Here is a 25,328-nt window from a genome sequence, read left to right on the forward strand (position 1 = left end):
ATTTTCCATTTTTTATTTATATTAGAAAAAGACTGTTTTACATATCAGTCCCAGTTCCCTCTCCCTCCCATCCTCCCTTGCCCCCCACTAACACCCTAGCTATCCCATACCAATTCTGCTCCCCAGGGAGAGTGAGGTCTTCCACTAACTTATATGCCATCCTAGAGCCTTCATCCAGCAGCTGATGGAAGTAGAAGCAGTTCACAGCTAAACACTGAACTGAACTGGAATCCAGTTGCAGAGAAGGGGGAATGATGAGCAAAGGGGTCAAGACCAGGCTGGTGAAACCCACAGAAACAGCTGACCTGAACAAGGGGGAGCTCTTGGCCCCAGACTGATAGCTGGGAAACCAGCACGGAACTGATCCAGACCCCATGAATGTGGTGTCAGTGTGGAGGCCTTGGAAATCTATGGGGCCTCTCATAGTAGATCAGTACTTAGCCCTAGCATAGGAATGGACTTTGGGAACCCATTTCACATAGAGGGATACTCCCTCAGCTAGACACATGGGGGAAGTCCTAGGCCCTATCCCAAAGGATATTACAGACTCTGAAGACCCCCCATGGAGAGGAGGTTTTTCTTAAGGTGGTTGGGAAGGCATGTGAGAGGTAGAAGAAGAGAGTGGGGGTTTTAGAAAGTGCCTTGGTCTCTGATGTCATTGACTAAGGATTTCATGTGTGGCACAGAGAAAAACTGGGTGTGCTCTACTCTCTTGATGACTGATGCAGGTGAGGTTCAAAGCCCAAAAGATGGGGAGAGTAGTCTCACCAATAGTCCTCTGTGGTAGCCAGGAAAAGGAGGACAAAATGCAGGCTGTCTGGGTAGCTGAACTGATTGTCACCAAGGTAGGAGGATAAAGGAGGCAACATGGCTGCTGGGAGGGGATTTGGCAGTGTCATTATATAGAAATTTAACATGATTGTTACAGATTGTGAGAAATTGGCTGTTCTTGATTGTGCATGGAAAAAAAAATGTGTGGTGTCTGCACTCTGTGGATTCCTTTTGTGAAACAAAAGTGAGAGCATTACAAGGACTTTCAGCCTACATTGACCCACTCTGCAGCAATACCTGTGTCCTGAGCTTAAAAGTCTGCTGGGAATGGGTGGAGAATCAACGATCCTCACCTCTGCTGCCTGAACGCCAAGTTCGTGCCTATTTGAATAGTAATAGTCACTAAGAATTGGATGGCATGAATATTGGGAACCAATTGTAAGCAAAGAGGACAGTCACTTCCCTCCTCGGAAGTACAGAGAGGGAGGGAGGGAGAAAACGGGGCGGGGGGGGGGGATTTCTTAAAGGGCATGAGAATGAACACCATGAGGATAGATAAGAGTAACAGTCTATGTTCACTGCTTGTTACATGCAAAGCCTTGTTCTGAGCATTGCTTATGCTAACTCATCTAATTCAACTTCAACCCACTAGAGATGTCTCTATCATTTCTTCATTTTATGGCTGAAGAAAGATGACCTCTTGGGTTTCTTACTAAATTTTAAGTCAACAACCCCAAATGCCACCAACATGAATCTGATAAAATTATCTAAAGCCATGCTCATTAGGATGAATTGGAATGACTTCGGGACAGAGGGCAAAAGACAGGTCTGTTCTGGCTGACACCTGCCCTTCTGCCTCTCTTTCTGCTCCCACTGGCCCTCTCCTGATGCTGTCTACACAGCAAACTCTGCTCCAGCATGCTTCTCACAACCCACACTAAACAGGTGTCACCCAACAACCAAAGGTGCTGAAGACATTTTCTTACTGTGTCTTTAAAGCCCAATGTTTTTAATATTCAACAAGTTGTTTAAAGGTTAAAAATAAGGATATGGCTAAATGGGTAAAGCACAGGGCTTAGGGCCAGAGATGGAAAACTCAGAACCCACATAAAGCCAGGCAGGTGTGGCAGCCCCCTGCAAGGCCAGCTGTAGGCAGACTTTTCGTTCCCTCCAGCTATTCCCAAATAACCACACAGAGACTTAGTATTAATTATACGTGCTCAGATGATAGATTAGGCTTGTTCTTAGCTAGCTCATATAACTTAAGTTAACCCATTTCTATTTATCTATGTGTTACCCCAGGCTCATCTACCTCATTTGCATACTCCCCATCCTGTTCACTCTGCATCTCATAGCATCTCCTCCTGACTCCTGAGACTCCACCCTTCTCCGCAGTGTTCTCTCTGCCCTGAAAATCCTGCCTAGCTACTGGCCATTCAGCTTTTTATTAAACCAATCACACTGACAAATCTTCATGGTGTACAAAAGGATTACTCCCCAGCAGCCAGCACTTGGGAGGAAAAATTAGGGACTATTCAGGGCAAGGTAGCTAGCTAGGCTGGCCAGAATTGGTATGTTCCAGGTTCAGCAAGAGGCCTTGCCTCAATTAATAAAATAGAAAGCAATCAGGGTAAACAGACATCATCTTCAGGCCCCAACACATAGGTATACATTTATGTAAACATATACACATGTAAACATGCATATATACTCAAACACCATACACATACATCCACATGCAAAATAACAATAAAATCCAAATAGTCAATCACCTACTAAAATAATTCTTCACAGACCAGCACCAACCAATATGGCAGCCATAGCCACATATAGCTAGGAGGAGGTAGGTGCTGTAACTAGTTCAAACTGTGACATTCTTGAAGTATAAAATATACTTAATGCCATGTTCTAAGGCCCAATACCAAGAAAACTGTAAATTATACTGGCTGCAGGTTAAAGTGCTAACATTTTGGATACACTGAGTTAAGTAAAGGATGTTTCAGTTAGCTTCATCTGGTTTGTTGTTCTTTTGAATGTGACCATAGAAACATCCAGGTTATGTGTGTTTGCTTTGCCTTGCTTCCTCTTGCACAGCACTGCTTGGCAGAAAGGCTCCAGATGTCCTTACTACTGGTGGCTTCTGATGAGCCAACCCAACTAAAAGACTGAAGGGGGTACGTACAGCCTAAAGTGTCTTTTTGGAAAGACACTTTTCCTCCCTTAAATTGTACATAATACCCGGCAGGCACACCTGGATTTTTGATAATTGCAGCCACAAGTGGCTACACGCAGGCACAATTAGGCCTTTGCAACTTGTTTGACAGTGCAGGTGTGTAATTGTGCCCACAAATGGCCATTTGGCAGGCACCACCAATTGTGCCCATGGCTGATTGTAGGCAGAAAGTGTCACCAACCAATGCCAGTGGCAAAAGCATGAAATAGGTCAGGGGTAAAAGTCTACAGAGGCATGACATAGGTCAAGGGTAGGTCCACAGTCTTGATAAGAATCTTCCTTTTAGGCTCAGCCTTTTTTGAGAGGTGCCCATATAGGTGTCTGTGACAGGAGATGTATTTGCAATGTAGAGGCTGGGAGATGAAATGTACATCTATGCCCTACCTCACAAAGTAAATGCTTTCTTGGGCTTTTAAGTAAATTGGGGCACACAAAACCTACACTGTCAATCTGAGTAGCTTTAGAAGTGGATGGAGCCTACCCTGCTGTGTCTGGCTGTTTATAATGACTAAAAACGTTGAAGTGTGTATAAGAATCCCCAGGGACCCTTGGATAAATGGTAGATTTTAAAGGGTTAATCCAACTTAATGAATCATTTAGTGAGGATGAGAAGGCCAGAGTGGTAGCCTCAGGAAGAATCGTGGGCAAGGTCAGCATCCCCAAGTGAGGAGTAATTGATAGCCCAGGCTCTGCCTACAGCTGAAACAACAAGGCTGGACATGGAAACACGACCACTTACACAGATCCCAGTGTCGAGAGGAAATGTGGGCAGACACTTGGGCCCTGCCTCATGAACTTCAGGCTAAGTGCATGGGGTGAGGCTTCAGCGGCTCTCCTTACTCGTATTTGTGATGGGAAAGTCTTGGAACCAGACTTCAGTAGCTTTACCAATCTGCACCATTGATCTGAAGAATCAACTCTGGGGCCACATCAGGTTTGGTGAACATGAAAATTTTTGTTTCTCAGAACTGATGCCATATGCCATAATCACTGGTCTGGGCATTTTTCTTGAACTCCAGGAAGGTTATAACTTCCTTAGATCATGTTGGGAAACAAACCATAGCAGCTTGGCTTTTTTTCTAGCATAGAAAACAAGTTTTGTTTTTGTTTTTCCTAATGAGTGATTGCTGTTAGTAGTGTGTATTTATTTGCAATATAAGGAAGCACATGATTTACCCACCTTGACAAACCCTCCCTCTTTCTTAGAACTTCACATCCTTTTATGTCTGTTCTTTATTTATGATGATAGCTGCCTATTCTTGAATGGCAATGCTATTGTAATAAATCTCCATAGAAAGCCAATTTTCAGTTCAAGTTACTGCAGGCTGCATATGAGGAAAGCAGTCTGAAAACACATATTGATTGTCCTTCTATAGAGACTCCATGACAGGCTCAGCTCGGGACTGCTTTCATTTTGACTGGACTGCAGCTCAATCTAATGTCAACTTACCATAATTCTTTTATGTGAAAGGCTATTATTCTATTATGATTTTCTCTTTTGTCACCTTATATCCACAGAGGGTTCTGTTGGTGAGAGATTACTGGAGAATTTTCTCCATCTCAGATATTCCATCTTCTCCCCTTCCTTATTTTAAAGGGCAGTGGAAAATGTTCTGTTTCCTATTATTAACCTCTTTTTGTACATTGCCTTGAAATATACATAAAATAGATGTAATTTATTTAGGGGTTGGCATAAAGATAAAAAATGATTTAGATTTCACAATTTTATAAATTCCAAGTCACGGTTTCCTCCTGCTTGACATGTTGCCTAGAATTCAATGCCTATTTAGTGGAGAAATTTGGCTCTGGAAGGGACTATCATGGGTGATGGTTTGTCTATTATACCAGACAGTTGCAACTTTTCAGTCTGGGTCAAGTGAACCTTTACTTTCTTATTACTTAAAATGTTTTTAACAAGTTATAAACTTTGATAGCGAGTGCATGTGGTAGTTAACCGGCTGAGCCCTTCATCTCTCAAATTCCTTGAGTCTCTTCCAAGAAGCCAACCCAAAGAGCTTCTTTGCCAACACATCTACTTCCATCCTCGGGTCTCAAGAGGAATCCTCACACTAGTGTATCTCAGAAGCCACACTGACAACACAGTTCATCAGAGAGCCCCCAGGACTGCCAGGTGCCCGTGGAATCTAGCCTCTAATCTAACACAGATCTAGGGCTCAAAGGCCCAGCATGCTGTTGGAATGAGCTACTGTGTATTGGAAAATCACAGACAGCATTGTTCAAAGTAAATACATAGTCCAACTCCTGTGGATTTTTTTCATTTTTATAAGCCACAATTATGTTTGTGGTGGAGACTTGGTTTTACTTCTTCATATTTTCATGAAAAAAAAAAGAAAAAGAAAAAGAAACCTTGCTTCAATTGGAAGGGTGCAGAAAGCCTATTCTCCTAACTCCTATTGACCACAATGCATGCGAGGGTACCTTGTACCTACAGTAGACTGTCATATTTCCTGCATCTATATTTGGCCAACACCTGTGCCAGTGTTCTGCATAGTAATTCCATGGTCATCAGAAACTTTGTGACTCCTGTAAATTCATGACATGTGCCAAATGCACTAGTGGTCATTTGTGGCAATTCATTGTGTTGACCTTGACTCTACTTTCTGTCTGCACACTTTTCCTTCCTCCATTGTAGAAAAGACTGAGGGAGACAGGCTCAGCTACTGGGCTAATCTCTGTTTTGTTTATTTATCTGTCTGTTGCATTGTTGGTGTTTTCTTTTCATTAATTTGTATTTTGAATGTCTCCTTCACTGTGAACCTCAACCTTGACAAATGGTAGGAAAATGGATGGAACCATTACTATTCATGAAATAGAAACTAGTCAGTCAGATATCTTTATCTCCTTTTTTTCTGGTCCTCTTTTCTCACTTCCCCTCTTACAGCTATACTCTGCAGAGAGGGCAACTGCTACTGTATAAGCAGAATGAGATTAAAGTGAGTATATGATCTGGAAAGCAAAGGTGTCCAGGCCTTGAAAGCAGGGCTTTGTCTTGTCAGCAATGTGTCCACAACATGCTGTAACGCTCAGCACATAGTGTGTATTCAACTAAATTTTAAGAAAAGTAGGCTTAAACACAAGAAGGACTATGCAAATGATGGAGACTATTCCAGAGTTTTTACTGGGAATGTATCAGAAAGGACAGTTCTCAATTTCCCCCTACATTGAGTGGACATTCTGTTCCTGTACATTTTGTGGACTTTCTTGTTAAGCCATGAAAATTCTTTCACTGAGAGCAAATTCTTTGGGGAGACTTTGTATTTTTGTCATTTAAGAAAAGCAGCATAAAGCAATAGAATAATTGTGACTGAGATGACATGACATGTCCAAGTTTCAATAGTTCGTATCTATCCCAAAAAAATTCCTTCCAAAGCTCAAATTTCTCATTTTTGTTCTGCATCCAGACCTGGAATTATAAAACTACATTCAGCAATTTTTATCAGACATGAGTTACTGGAGTCTTTCCAGACAAATAATGACATTTTAATATGTTTTCTGTAGAGTTGGGAAATGCCAGTTTTAAGGGTTGGCAAAGAAAAAGGACCAAGGAGCAAAGTGGAATTAATAGTCAGCCTTGACCTTGATTCTGGATAATCAGATGTGCATACATAGAAAATCTCAGAACTAAATGTTTAAGATGAATACACCCACTGTCTGTAAGTCCTACTTGGATATTTACTCTAAATCCAATATAAGAGAGGTCCATATTTTCCAGGCTGTACTTGCCAAGCCATGTCATGGTTGGGCTCAAACCCTTGGGGAAATCACCCAGTATGATGGCCCCAACTTGCTTCAGGGAAAACTCCCACTCTCAGAGACTCCCAGGAAGCCCTGGCTTTATCCTCTTTCAAAAACATACAGCAAAAAGCCCAGGAAAGTTGGCTGCTTTGTGCTGCTCCTTAGAAACAAGTTTCCATGTTCTTAGGCAGTGGAACAGTCTGTTTGCCGTTCAAATAAACATCACGAGCCTTATTACTCCTTTTATAAAATCAGTATGCCGAAAGATGAGATTACAATCTCACACAAGTGGGGCTCCCCAGACCTCTGTTCCCACAGCAACTCCAGATCCAAACCCATCTCAAATGGTGAACATAAACAGAGAGGCAGCCGGAGATGAGGAACTGATTAAGTCTTCGTGGTTCTCTGACTCAAGAGATGGGTGTAAGGAGGAGGTCATTCTGCTAACTTCCTTTGTGTTTATTCTCCTGGTGTGAGCAGGCAGGAATTTCCCTGATAAGGGTTACAGTTATACACCTCATTGTAAAGTACATGCACACTGCCATTGTTGTCGCCTACAGACCCTCTGAAGAACTAGTGTTTTGTAGCGTTCCCTTTCTTATAAATAGACCAATACAATTGCACAATTGCTTGTGTTCTAAAGGTTAGTCACAGGCTCCTGTCTGTGCCCAGGGAAATGTGTCCAAGTACCACAACTCCTCAACATCAAGTCTCATTACCCATCCAAAACAATTTTATCACAACTAAAAGGATTATTCTAGGCCTTTTGCTTTTCCCCTTCTCCGCCCTGGGGATGTTGGAAGCTGAGACAGTATGGACCACAACAGAGCTATTGTTCTCCCTGTGTGGTTTCCACGGTGAACAACCATCTGCTCCAAGTAGCCCATTCTATGGTCCTTGTATTCCTAACAGTTGGGGCTCTTCTCTACATACACACAATTAGAAAGCATCATTGCTCTCTGCCTGTATTTCATGGATATTTTTATACCCCTAATATATAAAAGGAAATTGACTAGCAAATACAGCTTTTAAATAAGCCCAGAGACAGATTATCTTCATATTCAGTTTCCTAAGAACTCTGAGAAGGCCATCATCGGGGTTTGGGTTTTTTTTTTTTTTTTTTCCGCCTCACCCCTTGACTCTGTTTTGTGTTAGCTTGTATCCCAAAGCAGCTCTTCCACCCAGATGTCAGCAGGGACTCTCCCAGCAGTCAGAGCATCTCTTCCTTCCTAGCCATTTCATAGCAGAGGGATTCTCCCACATCACTCCACCCAGCAGTCCCTGGTTGATGGGGCTTTTTCTTTGGCTTGCTTTTATTGGGGTATGTCGTTAACCACAAACAACCACTGTGCTCAAGGGAATGGAACATTCTAACTGACTAGGTGTGAGTCACAAGCCAGCTCTGGAGTGGAAGATGGGTGACTCCATCTGGCCCACCTGAACTGAAGGGAGGCATAGACTGATTCTCAGAAGAACTGGGTGCCACCACCAGGATTACATAGGAGACAGGCAGAAAGCAACAACTTTCCACTATCCCAACTTTGATCTCAAAGCAAAAGGAAAGGCAATAGCAAAGATGGCAAGCAGCAGGAGCTGAGCTGCTGTTCACTTAAAACCTTGTTCCACATTCAGAGAAAGTAGGATGGATACCGATCTACCTGCATCCTGTCAGAGCAGCCGACCAAACCATCCCTATTTCCAGGTCTCATTGTCATCTGACCCACAGTATGCTTCCTCACTGTCTCATCCATCCAGATAATCCCACATGAAAGAGAAGACAAGGGAGACAGGGGATGTTACGTTTCTGCCGAGACCATGCTTGCTGGTCTTCTGGCTGCTGGCCAGCTTCCTTTGCATTTAGATGTGTGAGCACATACCTCACTGCAGAGCTGTGCAAAGGGTCTTGTCTTTTCTCCATGACTTTGAACAACTGAAAACTCAAGTCCATCAGCAATTCTGTAAGCAATGATATCAATGAGGACCCAGACATAAGAAGCAATTTAAAATACACAATGTAAGTAGGGAAGAAAAGAGCAACTGTTTAGAGTATACGCTGTAGTGTATTTTGTATACATTTCGTAAATGAACATAGTCCATAAATTTTGGGAAAGTGGTGATAACTTGCCTGGTTTCCATCTGGAGGAAACAGATTTCTTAAAGAAGAAACAGACTTCAGAACATATGAAAATATTTGTAAGGCTGGGAAAAGCACGTAAGAAGTTACAGAATAACAAATAAGTAAATAAAAAGTTAGAGCACGGAGAATGATAATCAAAATGACATAGCCTTATTGATTACTTACCATGCCTGGCCACTGTGCTAAGTGCTTTACACAGTTCTCATCTAGCCCTACCGATGGCTCTGTGGAAGGAGACAACCTCACTACCCAGAGTTTATAAATGAAGAAACTGAGATATGCAGTGAGGATAAGTAACTCACCCAAAGTCAGAGGTCCACTACATAGAAACACAAAGCCATTTGCTCCTAATTCATTATTTCATCTTTCAATATTCAGGACAGGGTCTGTGTTGGCAGACAGGGGCTGCTCAGCTCTGCTCAAGATGTGCTGAGCCTGGGCTGGAAACGTGGAAGCATAAGACCAGGGGAGACACCTGGGGACCAGATTTTTTCAAATCTGGTGGTTTGGGTCCTGAGAGAAAATAAAACCTATGCAGTTTGGATAAAACTCTAAGGTCTTAACTGACAGAGAGAAGTGTCTTCTGAGGGGTTTTTTGAGGGACAAAGCAGTTTTCTGTTACCGTCTTAACATCCAGCAGCAAATCAGGCCAACTTGCTATGGACTTAAGACCCAGGGATAGGACCTCATGGCTTAGATAATGTTGATGGACAAGATGGGATGTCTGAAAGTGGAGGGGTAATTTATAATTGGATAGGGCTTCGTTGGCTACACTGTACTATTCTGTATTTCTCTAATTTTATCTCCTAACAGTCCAGTGGATTGTACACACTAATCCATACTCCACTGTTGTTGCTTAAGTTCTCTTTTTATTTTATCTCAGTCTCTTACTTTGTCAGGCAGAGTCTGACTGTGTAGCCAAGGATAGGCTAAGACTCCCTGAGACATCACACAGGATGCTGGCTGGGAAAGAAAGGTCCACATCTGAAACCCAATGAGCTGTCAGTTCAAAGAAAAGAGTAACTCCTTCCACAAGAGAACTATCCAGATAACATCCATTACTACATACCATGCTGAGTGTCTTGTGCCAGCTCAGAGTGGGTTACAGGAACTCAGTAGAGGTTCTAGCCATCATGAACCCCTCAGACTGATGATGTCACACAGGAAAACAGATAAATATGACCAGTCATCCTATAGAGAAAGAACTTTACTTGAACAGTATAGAGTCTACATAATGATAAAGAGTTTGTGTGACCTTGAATGATTATACCAAAGAGCTTTGAACTGAACACGACTTAACTTCCAGCTGAAACTCACAGGAAGGACATCTGATCGGGGAGAAAAAGATCAGATGACATTTAGTTTGACAAAGCCAAGAACACTTCACTTGGCCTTTGACCTTACTCCCCAGTATTGCCTTTTGATTACAACCCAAAGATGTTCTTTCTCTGCTTGCCCAACACCTTTATAGGAAGCCCAATGTCCATTCCAGGTGTGGTGGCTTGAAAGAAAATGGTCCCCAAAGGGAGTAGCACTATTAGAAGGTATGGTCTTGATAGAGTAGGTGTGGCTTTGTTGGAGGAAGTGTGTCGCTTCGGAGGCAGGCTTTGAGGTGGGCTTTCATATATGCGCAGACCACTTCCTATTGCCTGTATGGTGTAAGACTCTTAGCTACTTCTCCAGCGCCAAGTCTGCCTGCATACCACCATGTCCCACCATGGTGATAATGGACTGGACCTCTAAACTGTAAGCAAGCCACTACAATGAAATGTTTTCCCTATAGGAGTTGCCATGGTCATGGTATGCCTTCACAGCAATAGAAACCCTGAGACACCAGGCTTCCTCTAACACTCAGCTTCAAACTTCTGTGTCATTTGCCCCTCATCTCACTTCAATACAGTCCTCTGTGATGGATCTTGGGGCTCTTTCCTTTTTCAGCTGCTTGTTGATATTTGGAAATATTTGGTTTATCTCTTCACCATCCAAACAGTAAAATGGCCTTCTAGGGAAGGCCAACAGTAGGCGATTCATCGGTTCAGATTTAGAACCACAGAAGAGAGATAAGGGGAGTGTTGTTAAGGAGCATTTGACATCTAAAAGCAATTCTAACCACCTTTCCCTGGAAAATGAAAAGGAACCCTGAAGCACACCAGAGAAATAGACTTAAATTTAGTTATTTTTTTCCCAACTTGACTTTCCCTATTATTTTTTAAATGTTTTGGTTAGTGCTGATTTTTTTTTAACTTCAACTAAATAAATTAACAAATGGCTTTAAGGCTGCTAAAATTTGAGTGGCTATATTTCAGCTTCTGGTTTTACCAAGTTATACGTCACTTAGATAGTCTTATATTAATCAACGAAGCAGTTATTCCCCAATGAGATGTTAGTGAGCTGTATGTTGTAAATAAAACAATTAAAGGGCTACTTCACACCTTATCAAATTGCTTAACCACCTGATAAGTTACCTACAAGCATTCCTCATAAAATCATGGAACAAGGAGTTAAATTAGAGCCCACCACCTCAGAAATGGGACACCTTTGCCCTTTAGCAGAAGTCTGCTCTCACCCTGCTGAGAGTGATGATAAAAAAACAAATCTACAGTATTACCTTGTTGTCCATGGAGATCAGCAGCATGAGGCCTCTCAGTGGGGATGGAAAATTCCGACCTACTCATCCATTAGGCAAGGCAGGACTACCTTCATAATAACTACACATGCGTAATATAAGATCTTGGATTCGTTTTATTCCAACTTTCCTCCAATATGCTTTTATCTATATCATTTCATTTGTTCTTCAAGAAGGAAAGCACATATTACATTACAGATGGCCAGACCAAGGCACAGAGAAGTAAAGGGATCCAGTCAGAGTTGAGTTTGCAAGGGTCAGACTGAAAGACAGCAACATGAGCTGAGGTCATCCAGCTCCTGTGTGGTTCCCGTGGGGGCCATGAAATGGTCACCTCCTACAACTCAACCGAGGCCACCTAGTCTATTGCTTCCACTTTACAGAACTAAAGATACTGTCTGAGAAAATGAAATGTCTTGTCAGAAAACCCCCAAATATGTACCATTCTTTGGAGTCACTATCTAAAGACTGGATGAGAAACATATTTCTAATGATTTAGCGTGGACTGGGTAAAGTGGAAATTGCACTGTGGCTCCCAGAAGCCTCACTCTTTAAGTGACGAAGTATGGGTAGCATACGCCTCCAAGTAGAAGGTATAAACTGGATTTGATGGTGTGGAAATACACAGAGTAAGATTTCAACACACGAAGCAAAGACCCTGCACCTAACGTGCACTAGAGGCTTGTGGGAAATGCTGTGAAAAGCAAGAGGCCTTGCCTGGAGAGGAGAGAGTAACTCCAGTTGGTTGTGGCAAGTATTTGAATTTCAAAAAAAGCTGAATTTTTACATGAAAGACCTAAATTCTTATGTGAAATCACTTGAATTTCAATATTAGGAGCCAGCTTGAAAAAATTCAAGCACCACATAGCTCTGTAAGCATCTTGATATAAAACAGACCTACAGGTTGCAATACCTATCCCAGCTAGTCTACACTGTGTGGGGAAGACACAGAAGGTCTTCCACTCAGCTAGCAGGGTAAGATTTGTTTGCACTTTCTCCTAAGTCTTTGATCAGTAACATTTGACTCTAAGTCATAAATATAATTTTACTTCAAAATAAAGTGGATTGTGAATTCAAATTCATCCAGGACTGAGCTCCTCAGTAAAAGCCCTCTTTCTATTTGCTTGGTGTGCATCAGATTCCATCACTGTAGGAAAGGAGAGGGAGGGAAGAGCTTCTCACGATTTCCCACTCTACACATAGGACACCGAGTCTCAAAACAGCAGAGCCCTCTTGGTCATACTTTACACCGGTGGTTCTGAACCTTCCTAAGTCTCCAACACCGGAATCCAGTTCCTCCTGTTGTGGGTACCCCAACCATAAAATTGCTTTTGTTGCTACTTCATAACTGTAATTTTGTTGCTGTTATGACTCATAATGTAATCTATATGTGTTTTCTGATGGTCTTAGGCAACCCTTGTAAAAGGGTAGTTCCACCCCCAAAGGGGTCGTGACCCCCAGATTAAGAACCATTGCTCTACACAGTACCTGTCACTTCTACCTCTCCTGCTTCCCCCACCCCCACCATGCACTGATGGATACAACCTGAAGTCCCTCAGACAGGCTGAGAGCACCTGCCCACACCACAGAGTCAAAGGGACCCAGTTCCCTCATGGGTCAGTGGGTTTGGAAGCCTGAAGAAGGAGGAGCACTGTCTCTCTTACCAAATGAGCTGGTGTGAGTACAGGGGAAATAACATTTTATTTGGTAATGACTCTTTAGTTTTAAATTACTTCAGCATTTACTTTTAATTAATTTCTTTAAATTAGATAACTCATACTTGTAAATATTTGCTTTCCTGTGAAAGCTTTTATTTAAATTACTAAAGCCATGGTTTCATGACTAATTTTAAGAATTGAGGTTGCCACTGCACAGACAGAATGCATGTAGTATAAAAAGAGGGGAAATCATCTTGTTCTAGTACACACACCCACACCAAACATGGCCAAGAGCAAAACAGCATTCAAAGCCATAGGAGACAGAGCGAGTTTTCAGTTTTCTTTGAATTGTTTGAGGAATAAATCAATAAACCGGGGCATTGGGGAACAAATGTAGGGTGGAATAACACCTGAAGGAGCCCCTTCACAATAAAGGCTTGTCTTACTGTCTCTTTGTGAAATGTGATCATCAGTGGCTCTGGACCTACACATCAGTGTTGGTGGGGTTGTTGTGCTCAAATTATGAACCCCAAAATATCAACAGACCCATTCCAATGCAAAAGCAAAGAATCTTTTATTGTTTAACGAGTTAACTGTCTTAACTCGGGGCCCTTTGTCCATTCATCATGACTGGTGGAGTGAGAAGGACCCAGAGGGGCCCAGAGGCAGGGAATTTATTGGGATGTATAAGAGGAGTGTCTAGGAGTATGTAACAATCTCAGGATTGGTGTGCTTCCAGGCTTGGGCCACCTGTCCTCTGTTAATTGGTTAACTGGTTGCTATGGTCTATAGGCAGTTTTACTGTAAAGCACCATAAAGCAAGTCCAGAGCCTGGTAGCTAACTTCTGATATGTTCCTTGCCACATGGACGGTATCTGACTTCATGGTGACTAGGGGGTCAGGCAACGTCAGGTAAGCTCATGTTGCTAAGTCGGGGGACTTTTGTCTTGCTGAGTCTTCTCTGCAGCCTGTCATAGCTGCTAAAGCAGGGGGCCGAGTGAGGGTCTGGTCTCTTCAGGGTGTGGAAGTCTTGGGACAGTAAGTAACTGTACAAGAACACTGGAAATGGGCAAGGAGGCCAATGAGGAGGATGAAGATGAGGAAAAGAAAATAATGATACATGCAGGGTGGCTTCATAGTTCATCCATCAGTTTGCGTGATTATAAGCCTTGATTTGCTAGCCGATGGGGATGTCCTTCTGTATGCTGTGAATATATGTTTCTCTTATTGGTTGATGAATAAAGCTGTTTTGGCCAATGGACAGGCAGAATTTAGCTAGGTGGGAATTCTGAACAAAGAGGCAGGGGAAAAGGCAGAGAAAGGACAGACTCCATGTACCAGCTGGGGAGTCAAGAGGTCCAGGCATCACTGGTAGGCCAAGGCCACATGGAGATACACATATTAATAGAAATGGGTTAATAATTAAGAGAGAGCTAGCCAGCTAAACAATTGTAACTGATATTTCATTAAGTGGCTGCAGGACCCAGTGAGTAGAGAGAAAGTGGGTCCAGTGGGACCAAGATAGACAGAAATCTCCTTCTACAGCTAGCTGTTCCTTATTTCCAGCACTAAAGCAAGGACATGACCCAAAGAAGCTAGGCTGATGGGCTATACTACAACAACAGAAGGAGATGAGGAAACAGTAAATCGCATTTTAATAGAAGATGAATAGACAGTGAAAGGTCAGTAATGACATTAATGGCCACTCGTGCCAGCCATGCAAAGATCAACCAGAGAATGTAGAGGCCTCATCAGGATGGGGAGCCCAGCACAAATCACCAGTACCTATGAATCCCTTAATCACCTTGATTAATTAGTAAAAATTTCCATCATCCCCAACATGCCCTTTTCCAAAACACTATACTAAATAATGAGATGGATTCTAGAGTGGGGAACTGAGTGGGATCAGTAACCCAACACTCAACCGCAGGTGAGCATAGGAGAACCCAGTCAGCCACCTCAGAACCTGCTCAGTATAGATAGGAAATGAAGGCTGAGAATCGCCCTCTACGACATGGTGAAAAACATCACGAGACACTGAGGATCTACATCAAAATTAGCACAGACAGGCTAACATACTTCTACTTACATCATCTAGTGGAAACCAGGGGTAGACACACTGCCTTGGTGTTGGGCATCAGGGCAATTGTTCAATTAACAGTACTAAAATTCACCTAGCCATCTTTGTGGAAGAATAACTTTCACAGCCCAAATTTCACCCAGGTGACACTACTGAGTCCAGACAATGTTGCCCCAAAAGCCATGACCCTACGCTTGAGGGTGGCACCAAGAAGCCCAGGCTGCTACTGAGAGGAGGATACTGGAAGCCACTTTCTGAAGAAGCCTGCCAAGAAAAGATGGAGGTTGTAATAACAAATCCTTGTTCCCGCTTCCCATAGGTCCCTGGTCCACCTGTATTTAGCTATCTTGTTCCCATTGAACTTCTACCATGCCATTGAGTAGAATAGAAGGTGAGCCTAGAAGTTTACAAAATGGTCTATAAACCTCATTTAACCTAATTAATATTACTAGATGTAAAAGTAGGAGGGGCTGGGAGCATTTCACACATTGAAGCACATAGGAAAATTGACAAGACTTCAAGTCTGAGAACATCACATCCAAAGACTGTAAATATTCAGGCAGTCCCCCAAAAGGTCAAAGTCACCTGCCTTAGAAGTCATACCATGTTCTCATTTCAGAGTTCAGTATGCTCAGAATTGCTCCAGAGCTGGTGACAGCTACCCAGCCGTCGTTCAGACACACATGAACACATTTTACAGTGCTGGGCTGTTGAGCCGAACTTTCTGAGATGGTTGACAAGTTGTTCTGCTTGTCTGTGAGTCCAAATTTACTAGTGCAGTTGTAACAGCCCAGCTGAAAGGAGATTTGAGCTAAAATAAAATCCCAGCAGCAAGCACAGACAGCCACAGATGTGAGGACATTGGCTGAAACAGGATACCTGGGCTGGAGTGGGAGTGAAAGAGTATTCTAGGTTTCTCGTGGGCCACTAGATTATCGTGTCATTTTCCAGAAAGGCCATTTCAGGTGGCTGTGTGTCTTATAAACCTCACAGCCACAGTGGAGACCTTCCATGCCCTATCTAACCCGGATCAGTACCCTCAGGGCCATTGGAAGGAATGTTGTTTCTCAGCCTCATCATGTCTACATGAGTTTCTTGTATTTCTTGAGTAAATACAACCTTGGGTATTGACACCAATATCCAATATATTGGACCTTGAACACAGGGCCTTGCAGACAGAACTGTACAAATATCTCTTCTGGCTTTCCTAAAAGAGACCAGGAAAGTCTACCTCCCTGCCCTGCTGGCCGCTCAGAGTATCAGAGTGAAACTTCCAACTTGGAACTCTGGGAGTTTCTTTGGCATCCTACCAGCACCTCCAGAATGTCTAGCTTTGGGTTTCCCAAAGGCAAAACACTTATTGGAAAACTCTCTTTTGCCTTTTTTTCACCCATTAGATCCATTTCTAAAATGTGTTTCTAAGTATAAAGGTTTTTTTGTTTTGTTTTGTTTTACCCAGCACCGGGACATCGTAAGCTGGCATGAAGCAAGTGAGGGCAGGATTGGAAGTCAAGCAAGAGGCGCCTGGGTCTGCCTGCCTGGGTGGACCCGGGCTCTTTCCACAACCCCCACTGCCTGTGGGCTTTCAATCCAGTCACTTAACATCTTTGTTCTGCCTTTCCTGGTCTCAAGCCATGGATAATAATGGTGTCTACCCTATCACACTATTATGAGGAATAAGGAGGTTAACTTGGAAAAAAAATGCTTAGGGATGGGGTTTGGTTGGCCTCAGGCACTTGCAAAGGAACTATGCTGCTCAGCTGGCTCTGAATCTTTGCAATTCTAAACCACCATCTGAGGCTGGTTACAGAGCCCATGAAACACAATGGCACTGGGCCCAGCACTTAACATTTCTGCTTCTGGATTTCAGAGTAAGACACTTTCAGTGCCAGAATCTTCCTATGTCCTAATAAAACTGTGAAGTGGAAGCTACACACACACACACTCACACACACACACACACACACACACACACACACACACACACACACACGATGCTGGAAAGCTTTGACTCTTTCACTGGACTTCTCACCCAGGGTGAGATGGGATTTAATAATTATATGTAATTTACATCAAAATCCTCAGGCTTTGGACATTGATGAGAGGAGGGAAAGGAAACATGGCTCATTTAGTTTATATTAATTCAGAAGTCAGTTGAAGGGATAAAGAGGTAGATGTGAATATCTTCTCCCAGAACAGTATTATTATGTTACTGTACATGGATATATAATCCAGCGTACTTCAGGGAAAGGCAGCTTTTGTGGATCTGTGTTTTACCTCAGGAATATCCTGTCTACAGGAAGTAACCTTGGGCATGAGTTGTATAGTGCCTCTCCTGAGGGACAGAGGAAGCAGCTTTTAGAATTCAGATACTTACAGGCCCCAACCTGTCAGCCCCGTAAGTCTGCCCTTGGAATAGAACCATACCCTCCTGCATGACTAGCAGATGAAATCCTCCATGTTTATATACTGAGATTCCAGAACTCCTGACACAATAGAAAAAGAGCAAGGTGACTTACTGGCCTGGTTGGTCAAGTTATGATTCCTTCCTTTGGTCACCATTCTCTTTACATCAACCCCTTATGTGGTTCAAGAGACTACAGGGAATTATTTACTAGTGTGTCTCTGACATGGATTCCCTGACTGCTTTTGCAGCCATTCAGGACAGCTCTTGATTTCCACAAGCACTCCTTCTCCACCTATGCTGTCACGCTTCTCCTTTCTAAATGCCCTTGACAGGATACTTTAGAAAATTCTCACGCCCTCATAAAAGAGGTTATTTAAGCAGCCCCACCCTTAAGGAAGCCTCCCCACTGTCTGACAGGATGAAGTACACTTCAGGGCCATTTTCCGTATCTGTCTGCCAGACTGATGTAGAAGCTGGGACTCCCTGCCCATGTCATTTGTTCGTAAATGAATTCTATTTGTGGTGGCTGATGAAAGGCACCAATGGCGAAATCAAATGGGGGTGATCAAAGCAGTGTTTGTCTTCTGAGCACTCGGTCACTGCCAGCTCTCTTTCATTGTCTCTGGAAACATTCCCTTGGTGTTAGAAAGGGTCCAAAAGCATCTGTGCTGACACTCTCTTTCCAGTTCTCTGCAAAGAACTGCAAGGGCCCCTCTTCATAATGCAATGGGAAATGTGAGTGATGAAAGAGGGATATTTTTTCCACAATCATTTCTGTATCATAGGTCATCAAATGGTCATTATATTTTATGGCTCTGTGAAATCTGCTGAAATCAAAGCTATGTAATATACTTTGCAGAGGGCCCTGCTAATCCAGGCCAACCACATTCGTGCCTGGACCACGGATGAGGGCTTGGTAACTGGAAACCTGACCCTGAAGGAATTCCAAACACAGACTAAAAGCGTCTCTGTCCACATAACACAGGCAGCTTAAGAGCATATTAGTTTGCACTGCCTTTTTTTTAAGCTTTGCAATACTTTACAAATACTGGGGCAGGGGCATACTCGGTGTGGCGCATTTGAGAAGGAGCATAGCTTCACCCATGTTCGCATCCTGCCAACAAGGACAAGCATTCACCACACAGCATCAGGAGGCTTGCACTCTATGGCTTGATTCCATTCTAGCCCCCAATTTGGTTACAATCAACTATTACCAAAAACAAACAAATAAACAACAAAAAAAAATCCCAAAAGGCAGTGGTTCTCAACCTTCCTAAGGCTGCAACAGTTCCTCGTGCTGTGGTAATACCCAATCATACAATTATTTCTGTTGCTACTTCATAACTGTAATTTTTCTACTGTTGTAAATAATTTTGAACATAGAGGTTTGCCAAAGGGTGGAGACCCACAGGTTGAGAACCACTGCCATAAATTAAAGAGGGTATTGGTTTTGCTTTGGTTGTTTTTTTTGTTTTGTTTTGTTTTGTTTTTCTTTTTCTTTTACTTGTCTTTTGTTTAGGCTACTAACACACATGGTATCTTATAGAAATTAAAAGGGACAAGAATTTACCCTTTGGAAGTTTGTCCAAAACTGAAAAAGAAAAAGGAAAAAATCCAATACCTATGTCTAAGGTTGACATTGTGCTTGCTTATAAATTCCTTGTGGTTTCCCACTTTTTACTGAAAACCTTACTTCTTTACCTTTGAACTTACCTCTTCCCACAACAGTTTTCACACTGGCTTGTCTCTTAGTTACTCCCCTCCCACCCATGGCTATTCAGCTTCAGTGAGCTTTCTTCATCCTACAAGGAACTCATTGGATAAGATATAGACATGGTCCTCAACCCCAGACTCAACATTGGCATCATGGTCAGCAAGGCTGGTCAGTGCCATTAGGTGAACTGAAGGTTACAAATATTTCCCACCTTCCCCTCAGCAGAGCAGGTCCTGCTCTTTCCAGCTCCTCTGTTCTTGATTCACAGGGAAGAAAGGGCATTGAGTTACTGCAGGTGGTAGACAGGGTTTGCATAATCCTGCTCTCTGCCTCTCATGGGCTTGTGTAGTTTATATGAAAGTCATTCATTACATGTGTTTTTGTGGAGGAAAGTGGGTTAGTAGTGGGACTGAGGAGCACTGGACATCACCTCCACCTCTGGTTTGTGTTCATTAATCAGCCATGGAACTCAGTGCTTGAAACCCACTGATTGCTTGTAAGCTGGACAGACTCCCTCCAATCCCTTATCTGGAGCCTTGTCCTGAACATGAATCAAGATGTTCCTACATTACAGCGTTTATGACAGAAGTGAAGAAAAGTTCCTTGTCAGACTGTTGTGAAAACATTCCTTAATTGTTTCTTGAATACATGCACATGACCTGAACCTAGGAAACCCAGTCATTTAAAACAATAATAAAATAAAGATAAACTGGTTCTTTTAAAACAGTATTTTAAATAACTCACGGAGGATTTCATATCATCTATTTTGAACATATTCACCCCACCAACTCCTCCCATTAACCATCCGCTCCACATTGCCATCCCTTCCCACCCAATTTTGAACTTTCTTCTTTTTTTTTTCCTTTTCCCATTGAGTCCAGTTTTTGTTGCCCCAGTTGCTCGTGGGAATGGGCCCTGCCCTGGCATATGGCTGACCTACTAAGGGTCCCATCGTTAAAGAAAACTGACTCTTCCCTCGCCCAGTAGCTTCTCTTCTAGGGGTAAGATTTCGTGCCCACCCTGCCTCCTCTGTGCTGCCTGCAGCTTGCCCAGGTCTTATATGTGTTGTTACAGTTACTGTGACTTCTCATGTACATCTGCCCTGTTGTGCCTGGAAAACTCTAATAAACTTTGCAGTCTTTCTATGCTGTTTCCAATCCTTTCCTCACCTCCACCCCCCCCACCTTCTTTCCTCTGGAAAAATTAGAAATCACTCTTATGTCATCATCAACAACCTCTAGCTCCAGGTGAATCTGCTCTTCCCTCTTATTCCTCTGCTCTCCTCCAGCTCCTAATACTCATCTAAACTTGTCTAACACTCTCTGCTTACTGTGTACATCATACATCTTCCCTCAAAAAAAAAACCACATATATTTATGGAACACCTATGAGACACAAAGCCTTGTGTTGAGCTCCAAGGGAGATTTCCGGAGGCATAAGAGTCAGTGCCAGCTTCCCAGACATCCATTGGATAAGTACCACAAGGCCAAGTGAAAGACACATGCAGTGAGAATGACTAACTGGAGTTTCTCAGTTAGGATTTCTATTGCTGTGAAGAAACACCATGACCACAGCAACTCTTATAAAGAAAAACACTTAATTGGGTGGCTTACAATTCAGAGGTTCAGTCCACTATCATGGTGGGACACGGTGGCAATCAGGTAGACACGGTGCTGGAGAAGTAGCTGAGAGTCCTACATCTTGCAGGCAACAGGAAGTAGACTGTCGGGCACTGGGCATGGCTTGAGCATAAATGAGACCTCAAAGCCTACCTCCACAATGACACACTTTGTCCAACAAGGCCACACCTACTCTAACGAGGCCACACCTCCTAATAGTGCTACTCCCTTGGGGCCATTTTCTTTCAAATTTTCACTCCACATGGAGCTAGCACTGAGGATGGAGTTTTTCCCTGTAAGGATGACAAAAAGATAGGAGGATGGACACTTGTACCTTTCTCTACTCCATTGAGAACAGCAACCTGCTTCTTGGTAAAAAGCACTATAGGGATCTGCCCTTCATATATCACCCCCCCTTTCCAAGCATAATTGTTTAACCAAACAGAAGCATATCTTCCATCCTTCTATATATGATGATGGCTGGTACCCAGGGACTAGCTGACTAACATAGGCTCTCATTTCCAGGTCTCTTTTGCTAAATATAAACTAGTGACGTAGTAAGATATCACAAAAAGAAAGTCCTCTTGGAAAGGATGCAATCTATTTGTTACTTTACATGCAAATAACCTGTGGCTTTGTCATGTTTGGGCAAAATGGTTAACATTTATTACTTGCACTGTTGCATGCATCTGTGTGATTTAAAGCATACCTGAAACCATTCCCGTGAGTTTCCAAGCAAACCATAAGTCTCTGGATTCCAGAAATGAGCCTACTCAGAAAGAAAACAGAAATGTGAAGGGAATTTTCACAGAAGTTCACTCAAAGTTATAAGGAAAACAAATACAGTCATGTTTCTCTTTCCTACAGTAAATATGGCTTCTGTGTAAGATTTTTAAATTGGGGAGATTCTTCTTTATTTAAAGAAATTAATAATACATACAAATAAGACTCTTGGATCACATAAAATTGAGAGCCTTGAGGTTCTGACATACTTGCAGTTGGAGTCCTTGTTTTAATCAAAGTCTCCTAAGGAAGCTGCCCTGAACTTCTCAGGATTGGCTCAAGGCAGGTCATTCCCTCTGCAAGCCTTCTCCAGGATAGACTGAATTTCTGCTCTCCTCACCTACACTCAATCTTACACACACACAGACACTGTAAAAGAAGACACTGAAGATGAAGAGAACAACAATATCTCAGCTCTTTCTTCCTCCTTTGTTCAATTCTGTGGCTAAAGAGGAAGTTTTATAGGTTTGAACCTATGACTTTGTCATGTTTCTGCAGAACAGTTAACATTCAACATTTCCATAGTTGCATGCATCAGTGTGATTTGGAACACACCTGAAACCGTCCATATGAATTTCCAAGCAAAACCTAAATCCTCTGGCTTCTGGAAATAAGCCTACTCAGTGGGAAAACAGAAGCTTAAAGGGAATGTTTCCCTCACAGAATCATTGGGTTCAAATATTTGGTGCCCAGATGATGGTACTATCTGGGGAAGTTGTAGAATCTTTGATCCATGTGACCTGTCTAAAGGAAATGGGTTGCCCTGGAGTGGACCTTGTGGATGATGTCCATTTTTGGTTCCCATTAGCTTACTAACCTCTACATCCGTGTGAGGAGCTAAGACATACGCTCCAGTTCATGTGTCTGCTCTGCTTGCCTTCTCCATCGGGATAACTGTTCCTCTTGAAACTGTGAGACAAAATGAACTCCCTCCCCACCACCTAAGTGGCTTCTACCCCACATCTTGTCTGTGTCAGGGCGGGGGGGGGGGGGAGATAACTTATATAGTGGGCTTTCTTTTCTTCTACTTAAAAAGTGTTTTTTGTACTAAAAACTGTTATTTTTAAGTGTGTGGGGGGTGGGGAGTGGGGGGGTGAGCACCTGTGTGTACATGTGTGTAGCTTAGAACCTTGGAGCTAGAGTTACAAGAGGATTCCCCTGTGTGGGTTCTAGGAATAGAACTCTGATCCTCTGCAAGAGCACCCTTAACCTCTGAGCCATCTCCCCACTTCACAGAAATGGTTCATTTAAATGTTTATATGAGAGTGCACATTTCATAATATTTGCAATAGTTTAGAAGTTGTTCTGGTGAAAATCTGCAGAAAATGATAGGCTGGGGGCGGGGTCATAAACAGCAGCCCCTGCTGTCTTTGAACTTGCCATCATGTTTTCACAGAGCAACTCATTGTTTTTTCTTCTCCCTGAAAAATTACAAACAATAACTGCTATGATGAGTTCTACAGAAAAAGACGATTTCCATGTCACCGCTGCTTGACAAAGAGCAGCACCTCACTCGGTGCCTGCCCCATGTAAGCAAACTCCCCAACATATAATCCTCCTACAGAGAAACCCTCTGGGACTGTGATGCTATCTTGGGGTCACCCTCTCTGCCCTCAGAACCCTCCCTCCTCCCCACAGTGAGTGCTGGATAGTCACAGGGTGAGGTGTGAGAGAGGAGATAGTCTCCTTTCTGGCCCCACATGCACACTGTGGAGTCACTCAGGGTTTCAAGTCGCTCAGGGTGGCTTCTATCCCATCACCACTTGCTCTGGATTGTCTCTCCACAACTTAAAAAAAGAAAGTAAGAGAAAAATCTAAGGCATTCTGTCTTTTATAATGTTCTGTTTTAAAAGAGAGAAATCTTTAGAGAGAGAGAGACCAGGACCCAAAAAAAAAAAAAAAACAAGGCCTGGAATTTCTCCCTCCTCTCTTTCCATTTTAAACAGGAAACATTCCCGCTAAGAGAGTCCAGAGGGAGTGTTGGTTGTGTGTTCATTTAAGGCAGATAATGTTTGTGTGTTGCAAATGTCAGTGATTTATCCTAAGGACTTAAAATGAGTGCAGAGAAACCACATGTTCCACTTCATGCAGAGAAATACCTTGGGTAGCTTTTGAAAAGAAACACAGGTTAAGGATTTTTTAAAGTGTTTCTGCAATCTCCAGCTTGAGCCAAAGGAAACAGAAATGAGCATGGTGGTTGAGAGAAGAGGTCTTTAATGTTTCTTTTCTTTTTTTTTAACCAACAAAAGATGCAATGAGTGCTGGAAATTTTCTAAATAAAAAAATGAAATTGTCAAGGAAAGGGATGGTGAAAACTGGGCCCTTTATTTTGCAGGGTCATAGTGACAGATGATTGGCGATGTATGTCTGCTCTATTTGTCATGGGCAATTTAGCATAGAGCAAAGAGGCCTGAACTGAGTAATAGCAGCTGATGCTATAAATAACTTGTACACAAACAATTTAATTTTTTTATCTGAAAATTCTCACTAATGAAATTACCCCCAAATTCATGGATTTATCATTCATTATTATACATGGCAAAATTAGAGCACACACACCCACACAGATAAATGTAAATAGAAGACTGGATCGTTCATCCTTAGGGCTGCATTCATAGGCAGCTTTCCCTGAGCTCAGAGCTTGTCAAATCTTCATTGATTTGGGGAACGGGGCTGTTTTAACATCCAGCTCCACAGATTACAGGGTGATTTTGACCCTCATTGATGGCATCTGATTAACTACAGTCACTGTATTCTTGTGGCCCTGTCGTTTCTTTTGAGTGTCTAAACAGTCTGTACTCTGACATTGGCAAGCTTTTCTGTCATCATTATTGTTGCTGTTTCTCCTTTAAAAAAAAATAAATCTTCCAAGCAGAGGAATAAAGAATGGAGGATCCGGTGATGTGGTGAATGGCACTGGCAAATATGTGCACAGAAGGCAGATTGGGATTCTGAGGGCTGTAAACAGAAGTCATGTGTCTCACCCCAGGCTAGCCAAGATGTCATCATCTGCACATAGTCTAGAGACGTATTGTTTCTGTTATGGCGAGATCAGATGATACTTGTCTTCAGTAGAAAGTTGCAGACAGGCTTGTTTCCTATTAGTGTGTGTTCTTGCCCTGGACCCTTCTGTATGCTACCCATTATGCAGGGCAACTTGGTTTTTGCTACTGACTTTGTGGTAGACCTAATTACTTTTACCCACAGTTCCAGGTGGATAATTTCCCAGCCCCGAGTTGAGAGTTCTTTGGGGAACAGTAGAGGGGTGTGACAGCAGCCACCCGGACTTAGCCAAGGCCACACACAGCCCATTCGATGAGCACCTCTGCCACCTAAGAGGGAAATGAGTACGGTTTATGAGGACTCCGACCCAGAGTATTAATGCTACTGTACCTCATACAGACTTGGGCTTTAACAGTCACAGGCTTAACAGAGCCAAACATCACTTTGTAGAGGAAACTAGTTTGATGGCTGTAATAAAAGTGAATATAAAAGAATGTATTTCTTCTCATGTACCAATGTGAGTGTAAGCTGTCCTAGATGA

The 25,328-nt window shown here is 42.7% G+C and overlaps 1 protein-coding gene across 5 annotated transcripts in view; it reads left to right on the forward strand.

Moving 5' to 3' along the window:
- Positions 1 to 25,328, forward strand: part of LOC100770975 (partitioning defective 3 homolog B) — a 1,032,377-nt gene that overhangs the window by 1,002,063 nt on the left and 4,986 nt on the right. The window lies entirely within an intron of this gene.

Source organism: Cricetulus griseus, chromosome 2, assembly GCF_003668045.3.
Source record: "Cricetulus griseus strain 17A/GY chromosome 2, alternate assembly CriGri-PICRH-1.0, whole genome shotgun sequence".
NCBI classification, from domain to species: domain Eukaryota; kingdom Metazoa; phylum Chordata; class Mammalia; order Rodentia; family Cricetidae; genus Cricetulus; species Cricetulus griseus.